This window comes from Meriones unguiculatus, chromosome 11 (genome assembly GCF_030254825.1).
Source record: "Meriones unguiculatus strain TT.TT164.6M chromosome 11, Bangor_MerUng_6.1, whole genome shotgun sequence".
NCBI classification, from domain to species: Eukaryota; Metazoa; Chordata; class Mammalia; order Rodentia; family Muridae; genus Meriones; species Meriones unguiculatus.
This window is the reverse complement of record NC_083359.1, coordinates 110,460,831-110,473,932: the sequence shown is the minus strand read 5'-3', so window position 1 is coordinate 110,473,932 and position 13,102 is coordinate 110,460,831. Positions and strand designations below refer to the sequence as shown.

The 13,102-nt window shown below is 58.2% G+C and overlaps 1 protein-coding gene across 3 annotated transcripts in view; it reads left to right on the top strand.

Moving 5' to 3' along the window:
• The first annotated feature begins 5,619 nt into the window (after nucleotides 1–5,619).
• Traf5 (TNF receptor associated factor 5) overlaps nucleotides 5,620–13,102 on the top strand; it is a 32,247-nt gene continuing 24,764 nt past the window's right edge. For 2 of the 3 annotated variants that reach the window (XM_021664041.2, XM_021664040.2), the window contains exon 1: nucleotides 5,620–5,759. The gene's annotated coding sequence lies outside the window, so the exon portion shown is untranslated. Of the gene's footprint in view, nucleotides 5,760–9,895; nucleotides 9,914–13,102 lie in introns of those variants that run through there. The other variant, XM_060364944.1, reaches the window with a different exon arrangement.

Genomic DNA, 13,102 nt, shown 5'->3' with positions numbered 1-13,102 from the left:
CCCCTGCCTTTCCTCAGCCCCCTCTCGCTTTCCTCAGCCTCTCTTATCCCTGAGCACTCAGTGAGGAAGCAGTAAAGGGAGATGGTATTTGCACCGAGGTGTTTTTAAGCTGCCATTAACAAATCAGAGACTGCTGACAAGGGTGGCGATTCCTGATGGGGCTTCTTAGGCTGTACCAGGAGCCTTGGTGAGAAAGGGTTTTAAGGAAGGAAAAAAAAAAAAAAATTCTTCTGTGGAATCAAACAGGCAGGCACAACCGTGGGGTCCTGTCGGGTCCTTATTACTAACTCCACACGGTCCTGGGCCTCACTCCATGCCTGGGTGGCCATGCCCACGTGTGTGGCTGACAGCTGAGGATCAAAAAGGAACAAACTTGAATACATATTTCGATTTTGTGAAGTGCTGACCCGGAACGGACTTAAATTTCTGCCCCGAGGCTTCTTCACGATTTTTAGACAGAATCCTGTCTTATTTAGCCCTTTATAGAAAAGACAGTCTGCTCTGCTCACATTTCCCGCAGTCGGGGCCTCGGCGCTTTCACTTCTCATCAGGTGTGTGAGACAGCAGGACTGAATGAACTCTAGGACCCGAACAAAACGCTGACTCGCTCCAGACACGGGTGTGAAGAGGGCGGTGCACAGATCCAGGGCGGATGCCCTTGAAAGAGATGGCAGTGAAGCTGCTTTTTGAAACTTGGTTCTGATCAGCTGGTAGCAAGGCCGGAGGAAAGAGGCTCGGCGTTCCTCAGGCGTTTCAGCCGGGACTGAGCTGCTGTGTGCAGAGGCTCTAAGCGGATTTTATGTGCATGGATCTGCTTGTCTGACTAGTGAATGCAACGCTGGCAACCCCAAAAGGGTCCCCGGCTCCCTGCACTGGAGCTGTGGACGATTGCAAGCGGCCATGCCGGTTCTGGGGGCTGAACCTGGGCCGTCTCTCTCCCGGTCCCAGAAAGAATCCTCAAAATCAAACCCGTCAATCTGGGGAGGGAGCTGCCCTCCGCCCCTCCGCCCCTCCGCCCCTCCGCCCCTCCGCCCCTCCGCTCCTCCTCCCGCCTGCCTCTCTGTGGTAGCCAGCCCACAGACAGGCAGCGCTGAGGGCAGGCCTGTTGGGTGGACTAGAAAGGGTCTCCTCTATCTGGCCAGGAAGAAACCCACAGATGTGCAACACGCTTGGTAGGCCAGAGCGTTCTCTGTGACCACAGCCTGGGCTGCTTCCCGCCGGGCCTGCCTTGCTGCCGCACCACTCTTGACCCTAGTCAGCAGGTGAGCAGGTTCTCCACTGCAGCCCACAGCGGGCTCCGCCTGCAACTCCCAGCCCCAGGGAGACGGTTTCCCCGTCTGCTCACACCCATCACCGCCTAATACACAGTCTGCTTTTCAATCTTCAAAGTAATATTTCTGTTGAGCCTTTGGAATTTTCACATTACATTGCACACTCAGATCACACTCCCCCCTTCCACGTCTGCCCCGTTTGCTGACACCCCCCACTGCCGTGCCCTTGTGACCCCCTCCCAAACAAAGTCCACTTTGTGTTGTCCTTACTGCATGCTCATGTGTGGCCAAGCTCCCAGTGGCGGGGTCTTCTCCACCCGCACCACGCACTGAGCAGCCTTCCACCTGCACCACGCAGGGCCTCCTCCTCCTCCTCCTCCTCTTCGCAGGCCTCCTCCTCCTCCCAGCAGGACCGCCTCCTCCTCCTCCACGCAGGGCCTTGGCCACCCTCACGCAGGAAGCCGTCAGGGTGAAGAGCTGCCGCAGCCCGCCCGTCCTCCTGAGGGCTCTCTCTTCCTGTTTTGCGGTTACCTTGGCGGGGTGGGGCGCAGGGAGGGGCTGTCAGAGAAGCCTCCCACGTCCCTCTTTCTCAACCGTGCAGCCGCGCACAGCGATGGCGCTGCCAAGGCAGCGTCCCTGGTCCGTGCAGTCGGCGGCAGCTGGCGTCGTGGGCGTCCTCGTGGATTCTGGAAACGGCACAGACGGCCAACACAGCTCCCCGCGGCAGCGGGACGGTGGACCCAGACAAGGCCCCGGGGGCAGCACAGCCAGACATCACCGTGGCCTCGCGCACATCAGTGTGGCCCCTGGCTGTCAGGGAACCTGAGGGAACTCGCCAACTTCAGAGACCACCTGAAGGAGCTCACCAACTTGCCTCAACTTGCCTGTTCCCTTACCTGCAGTAAACATACTGCTTGGAGATGTCAGAGACCACCTGTAGAAACTCATCAACCTGCCTCAACTTGCCCGTTTCCTTACCTGCGGTAAACATACTGCTTGGTAACAGCTGAGATGTGCTCACAGAACCATGGCTTATCACAAGATGTTTCAGGCCCCTGGCCGAGAAGAATCTGTAATTTTTCACCCACCCTACTTCCTCATCCTGAACCCTATATAAAAGCTGATTCTGCTCAGTAAAGTTGGTCCTTGACAAGCACCTGTTTGCTTGGACTCATTTCTTTCTCTCAGCCCATCTTTTCACAGGATCGGATTCTCTTCTATTCCCCGCTAATAACAGGCTCCGCTGACCGGAGTAGGTGGCGACAGCGGCGCACGGCCTGTGACGTTAACCTGGGCCCTGGACACCAACCCTGACCCCGGCTGCAGTGGGGCTGCAGACCCACGCGTGGCCTCGGCGCATCACGGACCATGGCGCGGCCTGGAAGGTCCAATCAGAAAGTGAACCTTCCCTCGTCCGCCATCGCCGGCGACCCTGGGGCCCGGCCGCGTTTGGGGTGGGGCGTTCCCGCATCTGTGTAAGCAGCTCCGAGCTGCCGCACCCCACTCCACGGCCCCCTCAGCCGGCCCGCCCCGCCGCCGCTACCACGACCCCAGGCCCAGGGCTCACGCTGCTCTGCTCGTCCTATTCCCGGGACAGCCTCGTCCGCCCAGCTGCGGCCTGCGCGCTAAGAGGCTGCTTGCGCTGCGTGCACCCCACCTCACCGGTCTGGGGGTGTAGACTGAGGGACGGAACGCATTCGGCCAGCAGGTGGCAGCTCCTGTCAGCCTCCCCAGCCCTAACCCTCCCGGTAAATTAAAGCGCTGGCGGTAGGCAGCCTAGAGCTGGAAGATGACGGTTCTGTCTGCAGGAGTCTGTGTGGAGCTCAGCCCTTCTCTTTGTAGGGGAAGCTGGTTTAAGGACTATTACATCAGTGTGCTGTTAAATATCATGTGGAAATTAATACCGAACATTTTCAGAATACTAAGTTCGCCCTGTCTTCAGGCTGATCGGTTCACTGCCTACCTTGGAACCCACAGACATCCTCGCTTGTGGCAAAACAAAACACAAAAGTCCTTGAAGATGTGTGGCAAGGGCGAGACATAATGCACGTAGATAAATAAAGCTGGACGAGATGAGCATGCTTGGAGTCAGAGTGTTCAGGAGGCAGAGGGGCGAGGGTCAGGGTTCGAGTCAGCTCCGCTGCATAGCGGGTGGGAACCAGCCTGGGCTACAGGAGTCTGACCCTGGGGTCAGCCACAGGAGCTGGGAACGCATCCTTCGTGTGGGACTACCCGTGTCAGCACTGAACACCGGCTGCTCTTCCAGAGGACCTGGGTTCCATTCCAGATTCACATGGCAGCCCACAACTGTCTGTGACTCCAGGTCCCTCTTCTGGCCTTCTCGAGCACCGGGAACACACATGGGGCACAGACATACATGCAGGCAAAAAAAGTTTCAGTGTGTGCCGTCATCCTCCCCAACCCCACCAAAACCCTCTGCCTGCGCAGTCTGGCGGCCACCATCGGGGACCCGATAAGATCTAATCTAGCTAAGATCTAACCCCAGCTCGGGGCTGCATCTTGCCAAGACCTCGGGTCTCGTTTTTGGAAGATTGCTCTGTTCAGTTGGTGAAGAGAGACAGGGATCAGAGCTGAGCGTGGTGGCCGAGACCAGGAAGCATCGCTCATTCCAGACACCGGTCTGTCCGTCTGTGTTGCCTGTTTCCTGTGGTGTTGGAATGTATGGGCTTGTGTCACCGCCCAGCGGAGTGAGGGGAAGTAGAAAATGCTGTAGATGTGCTGGGTGGAAGCTTGCGGGAGGACTTCAGCCTCTTCAGCTCTCACAGGAGTGAGCTGGTCCATAGGGCCGGAGCGAGCACTCGGACCACCTTCCCCACTGCGTGTTTAATCTAGCTGTCAGGGGCTCAGGAAGAGCTGCTCGCTGACCACTCAGACACCAGACTCAGCTCCACAGATGTTTATTGAGCGGGGAACCGGAACTGACTGGCCGGGTTGGTCATCTGGACTCGGAAGCCAGACAGTGACCTTGGGCTGCTCCTAAGGCATACTTTTTATACAAAAAACGCAACCAGGTAACACAACTGTAACCAGGTGTAGGACACAAACCGCCACTAAGTACCAACCCTGGAACAAAAATGTAACCAAGTATCCAGGCGTAGGGAGCAACATTGTATCCTCTTGGCTGACTAGACAAAGCGTTTCTAACCTTTTATTTGTTGGTTCTACGGTTGGGGAACTTCGTGGAGTGTCCAGGTAACAAAGTATACAAAGCTTTAGAAGTGAAACCATGGAGATATACTTGGAGGGAAAATGGCTTCTAATTTGCTAACGCTACAGCAGGTGTTAACAGAGGAGCCATAGTTTGCTAAGAGCTAAAGCAGGTCTCCGCAGAGGGGCTGTGGAATTTAAGCAGGTTACAACGCTAACCAAAGGTTTGCATCTGGGCTTTGGGCTCCTGTTGGGCGCTCCATAAGACCCCACATCTGCTCCTTAAAACTCCTGCCCAGCTAAAATGCACACGCGTGTCCACCCCAACGTACCCAGTAGCCTCTTCTCTTAGTGACGCTCAGGACATCTAAGTACTTCCTGCGGACGTCTGGCTTGAAAGAGGCCAGAACTGGGATGCTAGCTAGCTTCCTTCACGTAGGCTGCAGTAATTGAGATCGCGTGGAGCCTGGACCTGTGTTTAGGCGTTGGGAGGCCGGGATTCAGGTTCCAGCCCTGGGTCGGTGCCCTCGGTTGGCCTCCGGAGCTCAGACAGCGCTGGCAGTTCAGACACGCTCCACCAGGCGGCTCTGAAGACCAGGCAGTCTGCGAGCCTGAGAGACGGAGAAGGTCGGGCTCACGCGGGACAGGGCCAGCGGCGGTTCCGCTCTGCGGGGAGCTCCGGGAAGACGTGGTTTGAGCAAACGCGTCTGGTCGAGAGTGAGCAGGTCTGGGGGGCAGAGGGGAGGCTGGCTGAAGAGCGAAATGCACCGTCCGAAGGCGCGTGAGGGACGACCGGCTCTAGAAAGGGAAGGCGAGGGTCTGAGGGACTCCCCGCCTCCCGTCCGCCGAGTTCCGACACTCCCGCGAGCCTCACGCCCCGCCCCCGGGCGGCCTGGCCCCGCCCCGCTTAGGCCCCGCCCTGCTCCGGCCCCCTGGCCCCGCCCCGCTCAGGCCCCGCCTCGCTCCGGCCCCGCCTCCCGGGCGTCCTGGCCCCGCCCCGCTTAGGCCCCGCCCCCTCGAGCCGTGCTCTGGGGCTGGCGGCGCCCGCAGCTCAGGCGGAGCAGCCGAGCACCCGCCACCGGCGCCGAGGGACCGAGCGGTGAGCCGACCGTCCCAGCTACTCCGAAACCGAAAGCGGCTCCGGGCGGCCGGCTGGAGGCTGAGCGGTAGCGGGCGGACGGGAGGCAAGCCGGGACCCCCGCGCCGGCCCCGGGCACTTTCTCACTCTGCACGAGCACGTTGACGCGAGCTTAATGCCAGGGACTCCAGCCTGCACCGGCGCTGCAGCGTGTTGGGAGACAGCACCCGGCTCTCCGGAAGGTGAGTTCCAGACTCTGCAGACCCGGGCGCCTGGGGGGCGGGATGCTCCCGCCGCTGCCGCAAGCCCTCGCACCCGCTGCGCGTCTGCCAGCCCTCGGGGTGCCCGTGGCCGGTCCCTCGGGGCCGCTGCGTTCTGCCCCGCTGACTTTCCATATTTGGCTACTTCAGATTGGCTGTCGTGAGAACTCGGTATCTCGCTGCGGCCGGCGCAGGGCTGGTCGAGGTTGTGGGCTGAGTAAATGAGGGGCTCCCTTCTCCCCGAGCCTGCACGGCCTGCGAGGAAGGCATCCAGCCACCGGCGCACTGCCTAAAGGTCGGGCGGAGGTGCCGAGCGAAAAACGGAGTAGGGCCCAAGGGGCCGGTTCCCTTTTCCAGGAATATACGCATTTTTAAAGTGTTCCGGAGACTGGAAATGCAAAGGAATTGGTTAAAGCATTTCTGAGAACAGAATTTCCTGTGAGAGATAATTTTAGACAGCAAAGTCTGGCTTACCAGGACCTCTCCGATCCAGCTGCCGCTGTCTGGTGCACTTCATAGCCCAACGCCAGAGGCGTTAAAACTCAACTGAGGGGTTCGGTGAAAACCTGCCCCCTTGGACAAAAAGGGCAGAAATTACACAAGGAAAGATGGATGGGAGATGAGGTGGAAATGGCTAGGTTTTCTTCCTGTGGTGAGCTCAGGAAATGGGTCGGTCATCTCCAGGTCCTGGGCTGTCGTGTCCCTGGGTCTCTGGTGGACATGGGCTGTGACAGAGAAGGGCAACTTCCTCAGGGTCCCAGCTGAGGCTCGTGGTATCAGGATGGCCAACGTCAGCAGAGAGCCCACTGGATGTGGGTGGATGGCATAGGGCCAGCCCCTGGCAGTAGGAGCTTTCGTTTCTGGGGTGTCTCAGGGTGATCAGCAAACTGGGGAGGCAAATCCTCTGAGCCCGTCCCATCAGACCAGCGAGAGGAACAAGCCTTGTGTACTTACTGAGGGGGGCCTTAAAGAAAAACAGCTCCTGAAGGTGTTTTCTTGTCACTCCTGTCACTGGTTCTCACTCTGTTCCCCACGGTGCCCTGTGAGTCAGGGCGGCTTTCCACATCCCCCAGATGTGAGGGGAAGCACCGGGTCCAACACCCGAGCCCTGCCGCTGAGCCAGGTGTGGGAGTCCGGGGCTTCTGCCTCGGGGCTGTCACCTTGGCTTCTCAGAGAGCACAGCTGCCTACCCCCTACCCCATAGTCTGAGGGGTCAGCACGAGGACCCAGATTCCCATAGGTGCCCAGAGCATCCGTTCCAGCAATGTGGGTGACATTCTGCTGCAGACCACCGGAGCCATTATGTGAACAAATGCTACTCATCCGTTCAGCCAGCCAAGTGACTGGGGCAAGGGCTGTGTCTGGCTTTGTTTGTAGCCTGGAGTCTAGCCCTGGTTAGCCTAAAAAGATGTAGGCTGAATTGTGCTCCGTTTATTTGGGATGTGTCTCCCAGCTGCTGAGGACGGGTATTCCAGAGAGGTGATAGGATCCAGGAATCAGACTAAAGATTCAGGTTATAAATACCCTATCTCATCAGACTAGCTTCTGTCTCCCAGACAGAAGGCAGGGAGAGGCTCCACCTGACTGCAGGCTGGAACTCAGAAGTGATGGAAAAACCTCAAAGCCAGGAATGGGCAGGACTCGAGCCTGAGCCTTCTGACTCCACCCCTGTCTTCTTTCCAGTATATGTTGGCTAGAGGACGCCAAGACACTCTGGATAGTGATAGGACCAGTGAGGTACTAGCCTAGAACTGCAGGCTTAAAGACTTAACACACTGGAGGAAGGGGACGCAGGGACACAGATACAATCTCTAAGCGCCTCCTTTGCCTGGGCTGCAGCTTTTCCACGGTTCTTCTGGGCAGGAGCCAATGGCTTCATTCCTCCCCTCCCCCTGCTGCCGGCGTGGCTCCTACAGAGTTTTGGGAGGGGCCAGAGGGGCCGCATGTTAGAGACAGGGAAAGGCAAATGATTCTATAGGTCAGAGAAGAAACCCCAAAAGCTGGGCTGCCTGCTGCCACCACCACTGACCACCACAAGGATTGGGCCAGCATTCGAATGTTGCTTTGCTGAGAGAAAAGTACTTGAGGGATTCCTGTGTGCAGCCTCTGGCAAGCCTTGTCTTCTGAGGAAGCAGAATGGCAGACCTCAAAATAAAAGTGAAAATACTCATTGGTCCTGACAGAAACTCTAGCCCCAAGCAGAGTTTGCATATTAGTATCTGCAGGCAGCTGGCTACGGTGTTCTAGCAAAGGCAGTGTGCACCTGTGTACTGTGCCCTGCAAAGCACTCAGATGTGCAGGGAGGTCCTCCTCATCAGAGACAGATGTGCAGGGAGGTCCTCCTTGGGGACAGATGTACAGGGAGGTCCTCCTCAGGGACAGCCCAGCCGCAGCTCTCATTTCAGCAGTAGAGTCAGTCTCCGTCCTCAGCAACTCAGAGGGCCTCTGGACTCTCCTCCCAGCCCAGCCAGAAACTGCCACCTCCATGAAGAACCTGCTGTCTGTCTTATTCCTGAGCCAGGCTCCCCTGCAGTCCCCTCTCCCACCCCAAAGCTCTTCCTCTCCCAGCGGGGGTGGGGGGGCTGTGTTTCCCCTGGAAGCCTCTGAAAAGAGGTGTCTACATTTCTGGCTTCTGCCCCACTGGGTCCCCTGCACCTGCTGTGCTGCCCAGAAGCCTTAGAGACTCCTGAGGTCTGATAATCTTTTGTGGCCAGCAGGCGCCCGGCAGCTGTCTCCAGCCTGTCGCCGGCTGTCTGCTTGGAGCCTGCCCTGTCCCCGCTGGCATTCCCAAATTCGGCTGTGCCAGGAAGCTGCCTGGGTTTGTCCCTCAAGGCTTACACCTACACTCTTCCCGGAAGACACTGGGCTTCTCCGGTGTTAGCCGCCTTGACTGACCGTGACGTCCTATGAGCACGCTTGACACTCCCAGCAGCCACTTCTTCCTTCCTCCCCCAACTGTTGCAGAGTCCGCCAGTCTCCCTGGCTGGGATCAGAGCCTCTTTCCTGGCTGGCCTGAGACAGCCATTTGCCCTCCTCGGGCTCCAGGTGTGTGTGCAGGTGTGCGTGCATTCATTCAGTTTCCCCTCCACGCTGCTGCGGAGGCCCTCCTTGAGACGTGTCCTGGCTAACGCACTGCTTGTGTCACATTGGAGTTGGTCTGCATACTTGGCAGGCTTGGATTCGATCTGGATTGTTTTCTTTTTGAGACAAAAATCTCACTGTATAGCTTAGGCTGCCCTTGAACTCACTACGCAGGCCAGCCTGGCCTAAAACTTGGCTGCAACCTTCCTGCCTCAGCCTCCCAAATGCTGGAGTTGTGGGTAAACAGCAGGCATGTCTGGAGTTTTGACTTCCTGGGTGTGGTCAGGGTAGGCTGCCTAGTTCTCCTGTAGTCCTGCTGCCTCTCGGAGGTGGTGACACGCCCACCGGGGCTCCTGGTCAGGTAAGAGCCTGGCCCTGAGAGCTTGGGAGAAGACGGCTTCCTTCAGGGCACTCCAGTGAGGTCTCTGGAGAGTTGGGAAATGGAAGCTCTCAGCCTAGGGGCGTTCTGGTTGAAATAAAGAGCAGATGTGCTGTGTGCCAGGGTAGACCAGAAACTATGCCATCCTTTGCTGTCACTTCTCAGGCTAGGCCAGAGACCTCAGGAGCAAGCTTGGGAGGGTTGGGACAGGAACAGTGGGGATTAGCTAGGCTGATCCCAGGCAGCTGAGGAGGCGGAGGGTCAGGGTTTGGGATTCTAGGTCCTTGGAAAGACTCAAGCCAGGCTGCAGCTTTGAGGGCAGATAGCACTTGCCAGAAGAGGGAAATAAAGCAGATTAGAGAAGCAAACCAGAGGCTGCAGGTCGCCAGGCAGCAGTGATGTGGGGCGTCTCCTTCTTCCCTCTTCAGATGGTGGCTTAGAAGCGGAGGAGGGGCTGGCGGTGTGACTAAGCAGATGTTGCCAAGGGCCTTCTGAGAACACACCTGGGGTACGGCCTAGGGAAACATGTCATGTCGCCCAGGTCGGCATAAACCAAAGACGGACACCAGCAGGGCCAGGGAGAGGGCTCAGCAGCTCAGAGCGATGGCTACACGCGCCACCTGCACACACGTGCTGGCAGAACACTCACACATAAAACCGTTGACCGCAAAATCAGGTGGGTTTGGAGGACACGGGCAGACCTGGGTGTTGAGCCGGCTTTGAAGCGAGGGAAGAGAATGAGCCTTCGCCTCGGGGTGACTCCATGGAAGGCGAGCTGACTGACCCGGGTGTTTGAGGTCTGTAATGGTGCAGGCCGGTCTCCCGGGGAGGGTGTCTGGGTTCACAGGAGAGGGTGGGCCTCACGCCCCGTCCACTGTCCTCCACGCCAGCCCAGGCTGGTTTCAAGGAAGCTGTACGATGTTCCTAAGTGGGTGTTGTTAAATCCGGGGGTTGGCTGTGTCACATGCTGCCTCAGGGACACGTAAGGGGAAGGCCAGCGTGACCAGTGGCACCGGGGAAGTCACGAGTGACCCTGACCACAGAGGCTTGGGGGTGGAAGCAGACCAGGTGTGGTGCAGATGTGGGCAGGCTCAGAGGGTCCAGGGTTGCCGGAGAGATGGCAGGGGCTCCCTCGGCCGGCCGTGTGAGAGACTCAGGACTGAGTGCTGGAAGGGGAGGCTGGCTGGGGGGAGGGTGGCGGTAGAGCAGCCAGAGCGGAGCTGGGAGTCCAGGGCAGGCTTTCACCAGCTCGGGAGTCCAGCTGAAGTCAGAGAGGACCTCTGCGGCCACCATGAGAGGGCAGGGGGCGGTCAGGGGCCCGTGCAGGAGACACACAGGTGTGGGGCAGGAAGCAGGCTGTTCTAGTCTGATGACTTCTACGTTTTTCTTTGCAGTAGGAAGTGAGGTTTCCCAGGGAGGCTTGAGGGAGCTGTCAAGGTTTGTAGAGAAGAGATAAGTTTGAAATAGATATTGAAAACACGGAGGGGTGAAAGCAAAAGGCTGGCCTCGCACGGTTGCACAGTCAAGTTTTGTGAAAGGGACCCTGGGGACCTCTCGCTTTGTGTAGCAAGCATCTCCAGTTGTGGGACCTGGGTGAAAGCCACGCGGACGTCCACTGCCTGTCTGTGTGCGCACCCCTCTCAGCCCTGTCCTCTCCCCCAGGTGCCCGGGCTCTGAGGCTGGGTGCCCTCTGGGGCTCTTCCCTGAGTGAGCGGAAAACATTGTTCAGGGCTGTCTCTCCGCCTGCAGCCCACCTCAAGTCCGCCAGCACTAGCGGCTCCTGCTGTACCCGATAGCTGTCCCTGAATGTGTGCTGGGAGGGGGCGCTTCAGGGGGGGTGCTGCTGGCTGAGAGGTGGCATCTCGGGGGGTGCTTCCTGAGAACTTGCGTGTGCTGCTCCTAGGCCTGGACCCCAGCCAGCAGAAGGAGAACCACTGCTCTGACGGGCTCTGATCTGTAGGGAAGTCAGGGAGCAGAGGCGTGGACATGGTGCCCCAAGCTGTGCAGAACCTGCCTCGGGGTGGGGTGGCCGGGTCAGGCTTCTGTGCTGGCTGATGAGGCATCCCCGAAGCAAGGGAGCAGGAGGGCGTGGCAGGCGGAGCAGGGAGCAGAAGGCAGCGTGGAGGGGCACACGGGCTGTTGTGGCTGGTATGGGTGGACACCTCGGGAAACACAGAACGAGGGTCGCCGCACAGCAGCCCTGACCCAGGGACACTGGCCCCTCCCGGGAGCCGAACAGTGGCGGAGCCAGCTTCTGCCTTTTTTTTTTTTAAGATTTTACTGCTTACTTTCTCAATTCCCCTTTCGGCCCTCCAAACCTTCCCATGCAGCTCCCCTTGCTCTCTTTCAAAGCCCCGGGCTCTCTGCTCTTCACTGTTGATACATGCACGTCCAGACGCAGCGCAAGTGCAGGTGTAGGCCCGGTGGGTTGCAGGCCTGGTGCAGGTGAGACTTCCGTGCAGTGGACGGCACTGTCTGCCTCACGCTGCCAGTCCATGTCCAAGGCTGACCACCTGGTATCCAATTGGTGCGCTCTTCCTGGGGAAGACTCTTTGTCCACGCTCAGCATTCCTGCAGTTCCTGTGGTTCTTGTGTGGGGTCCGTTCTCATGCCCCTCAGCCCAACTTCAGTGTTCGGTGTGGTGAGACAGATAACGCCCAGGCTGTGGCCTCAGCCATAGTGAGGAGTGAGGATGTGGGTGGTTCACTGGGCTTGGGCGCTAACAGGAGGAGTGAGCACGGTGTTAGGGTTGTGGCACCAGCTAATGCCAAAGAGCGGGCAGGGTCCTCGGAAGGAGGTCGGAGTTCGAGGGAGGAACTCCAGTGGCAGATCAGAACAACCAGGGGCTGAGGTGTGAAGACGGCAAGCCTTTCCCGGGCAGAGAGAGCGAGTTCAAAGCTGGCCTGGGCAACTCAGTGAGACCCCGTCTCAGCACATAAGGGGGGTAGCAGGCTGATCTCGCCTGCCCATCCTGACAGCGGACGGCACTGACACAGTGTTGGAGACAACCCTGGAGCACTCCACATGGGCTGGGCATCTGGGGCCTGTCTGTCTAGTGGACCTCGGAGGCCTCTGCATACTCCATGAGGCTGGGCTGTGTGTGATTGTCACCTTCGGTCCGTCTGCTTTCTCCACAGGCTGGGCCATCACTGGCCTCCATGCCAGGGAGAAGGTGGCTTCTCCATCCGCCTCTCTTAAAGTATGGCCCTCAGCTTCAGCTCCTCTGTGGCCAGCCTCCAGGTTGGAGATGGGTATGTTTTACTAAGCTCAGACAGAAGCATCAGTGAAAAGATGGGGCTAGAATATGACCTTTGGGAGCTAAAAGCCACCAGTGGTCAAGCCAAGGCTTCTAAGCATCAGAGGACATCTTCCAAATACCCAGCAGGTGCCTGATCCCTGCATGACACGGAACCTATGCCCAGAACGCCTTCCCTAGACAGATGCTGGAGCCTAACTTGTAAGTTAATCACAGTGAGAAATGAGCAGCTTCTAATGGCAAACAGAGTAAGATGCTGTAATAAACCGCCAGTGTCTCTACCTATGTCTGTGCAGTGAAGGTTCCTTGAGCAGAAGCTCTGAGAAACCATAGCAGTGATCTGACAGCCAAAACAGCTGTCAGGTGACCGATGGGAGGGCAGCGCACACGGTGTGGAGACTCTGGGCGAGGGCGAGGCGCACGCCCCAAGCGTAAGGTGGGGTGGGAAAGCGGAAGCTTTTAACAGGCCACTGAGAAAGCGATGTGCGCAGCTTAAAACTCATGAGCTGGTTATTTCTGGAACTTTCCACTTCATGGTTTTGAGACATTGGCTGCTCACAGGTAACAGAAACCACAGACAGCAAAACTGTAGCTAGGGGAGGTGGCTGT